Source organism: Pollicipes pollicipes, unplaced genomic scaffold (assembly GCF_011947565.3).
Source record: "Pollicipes pollicipes isolate AB1234 unplaced genomic scaffold, Ppol_2.1 Scaffold_7253;HRSCAF=8739_pilon_pilon_pilon, whole genome shotgun sequence".
NCBI classification, from domain to species: domain Eukaryota; kingdom Metazoa; phylum Arthropoda; class Thecostraca; order Pollicipedomorpha; family Pollicipedidae; genus Pollicipes; species Pollicipes pollicipes.
The window spans coordinates 28,320-31,450 of NW_023597048.1; positions in this window are offsets into that span (position 1 = coordinate 28,320).

Consider the following 3,131-nt stretch of genomic DNA (forward strand, 5'->3'; position numbering starts at 1 on the left):
ATACACATATATATATATATATATATATATATATATGCATATGTATGTATACATCAATATCAAAAGCTCTGTGCGATTCGGGCAAAAGCACCGGCCAGGACCAGCACGACACCATATCGGAGTGATCGGAAGCGGTAAACTTTGCGGTAACTAAATCTCCGCACATGTACCTTGCGAAAATGCTAGAAAACTGGAGAAGGCCTCTTAATTTGTGAGCACCCTAGAGTTCAGGGCTCTATCCACCAAAAATTATCGTATTCCGGCCGTTGAGTTTTATTCTCATATATGCAGTTTGCATACCGGAGACTAGCTTACCGCGCACAGCCCTAGAAAACTAGACATGCTTCGTATGCAAATACATGGAGCTTATTCATCTTCGTCGAATCATGGTGGATCCGGTCATTTTAAGACCGAGTATTTTGAAGAAAAATGCCAACACACACTTAAGTTGGCTGCTAGATACCATCAAAATCAAGCAAAAGTTTGATTCCTAGCTTATATACGTTTAGCCGGGTAGTTGATGAGGTCAGCTGATGCCTGGGGGCTAATACAGGGTTTCGTTTTGCCTGTTACAAAGGAAAACAGAATACCCCATCCTTCAAAATATATAAAAACGTAACATACAACTATAATAATCGTCACAAATTCAATAATCAACGGAAATAAGATGCACGACGTCGGCGGCGTGCAAAATTATGTTCCAAATGACAAGAATGACTTCATCGGCGTAATCCACATAGCCGCAAATTCAGTCATCAGTCGGTAAGAAATAAGGCCCCAATGAAAATGATGAAAGATTTACGTCCCGTCAACGGCGTAGGCTCTACCATGACATGGAAAAAACCCGAGACCAATAAGGATGGCACCTGGGCAATCGAGACTGCCGTGGCAGCCCAACAAAGAGGCTCCAGTGAACAGTGAAGGGTTCTCATAACAAGCAAAAAGAACCTAACATCAATATTGTCGGACCCCTGAACTATCGGGAGCACCCTGGTAGGCTAACGTAGAGGGTTCGGCCGGGGTACAGGATCCCCTGAATAAAGGGCAGTAACCGAAGATCAGTGTACATGAATTAACGCCCCTGTGTGATCAAGAGTGCCAGGGCAGGTTAACAGAGAGAGTTTTGATAAGTGAAGGGTCCTCAGCAAAAAAGCTCAAAAAGGAAAAGAGACATAGGTCAGTGAAGAGGGTCGATGAACATCACGTGCCTCGGAGCGTTACCTTGTATGGGGTCCCCGCAACAGCACAGGGTCCTCCAAGCAAATGGAAAGAACTCGATATGAAGAACCCGATACCAATATGGCCTCTGAGCAACCAAGCGTATCCCGGCGTTTGGTGCCACGGCAGCAGCGGAGGGGCGGGAGAGCCTGCTCACCCCGCGGGCGCAGCGATCTCCGCCGAGCCCGCGCCGCCCGCCACGTCTCTGGCCGCGCCGCCGCCCGGCGCGTCTGCGCCCAGTCCGCCGGTGAGCCCCGGAGCGCGGCCGCGCCCAGGCCGTACACGGCCGCCAGGCATCGAGGTAATTTATAGTAACCATGTTGATTGTACGCATCATGTGATCATCAGTGGAATGCCAGGTTGACTATGACCTATGTTGACAGAGGAGGGAAATAGCGGCAGGACTCAAAGATGCTTCTGTAATATTATCTAGCGACAGGAATCCAAACTAGCCTGGTTACCATGGATACTGGACGTTTTGAACACTGGACTTTACTTCTCTGAACCTTGCGACTCTCGGCGTTGCGTCCCTGGACCTTATGAACGTCCCCAATGGGCACGGAACTGGACGCGTTCTGGACGTTATGAACGCTGCATGCTGCGATCGTGGAGGATATGAACGCTGCACGCTACGATCCTGGACGTTTTGATTACTCCTCTTTTTTTAACAGCCGACTCTCAGTGTCCGAACTAGACAGCATAAAGTACTGAAAAAGATACAAATGTGGAGATTCATCTGCCCGCAAGGGCGTTTTTTACCTGTCGCGATGTGACTGATAGGACGGCATTCGTATTGCTTTGTGACGAATAGCTGCACAGGGTTTAATTTCTGGTCTTGTTTACCACGTTGGCTGTGCCGTAATTCAGCATCCTTTCCTCAGCGACGAGAGGCATTGACAGTTAAGGGCAAGTTGGTTGGATGATCCGATAAGGTAAAAATTGACCCGTGATTGTTCAAACCGCCTTTTCAAGACACCGAAAAGGCTGTTGACTCACAGAAGCAGTCACAAGTGACCAGCCTTTTTCCCTTTCATAGAAACGTGGTTTTGATGTTGAAGCCTGATGACACTCCTCATGAAGAACAATAGGGAGGTGTTGATAGTTCTGAAATACTAATTTATGTCATTCCGCGCTTGCTCTGATTGAGAATGGCTACCAGTCACATACATGTTCAAATTAGGCGGGTTTCCAAGTTCCGATTCAGTTAAGGGCTCCATCTTTCCCCACTGACTTTGTGGAGAAGTGTGCTAATCTGGGAGTCATCCATATGTTGGGGTACATTACACAACTTTTCACTGCTCCCTAATCTAACTTCAAAAACTATTCCCCAGGTTAAAATCAATTATTTTATCAATGTTTTGATAGCTTTTAAACAATTATTCACAGTTCAACCTGTTCATTTCCACGTTAATACACATTGTTGACCACTCGACCTGCGATCAAATTTTCGTCTTCTGATTTCGATCAAACATATTGATCTGCAATCTACCTTTGCGATGTTCTCAATGTCTGTAGAACCCAAATAAAAATTGTGGCAAGGCTTCTGAGTTCTATCGGTTTAGAAAGAGTCTACTAAACCATTGTAAATTAAGGGCGTGGTGATTTCATCCATGCGATCGTTAAACGCCTAATTTCTGCAGTTTGTTAGACTTATGCTTCCGCAAGGTTCAAAATGCGAACAGAATTGATCTCACGGTAGCTTCTGGTTTGTGCTCTGGTTACAAGGTAAAAATAACAATAAAACGAAGAGAACTGTGTCCCTTGCTGACAAGTAATATTTTGTCTTGTCTATTATATTTTGTATATATCTATATCTTGTATATTTTGTCTTTTGTCTATTTTGTCGGATATTTTGTCTTTTTTTGGGGGGCTCACCATTTAAAGGGCTGTTGTCAACCCGTGCTCCCTTTTGC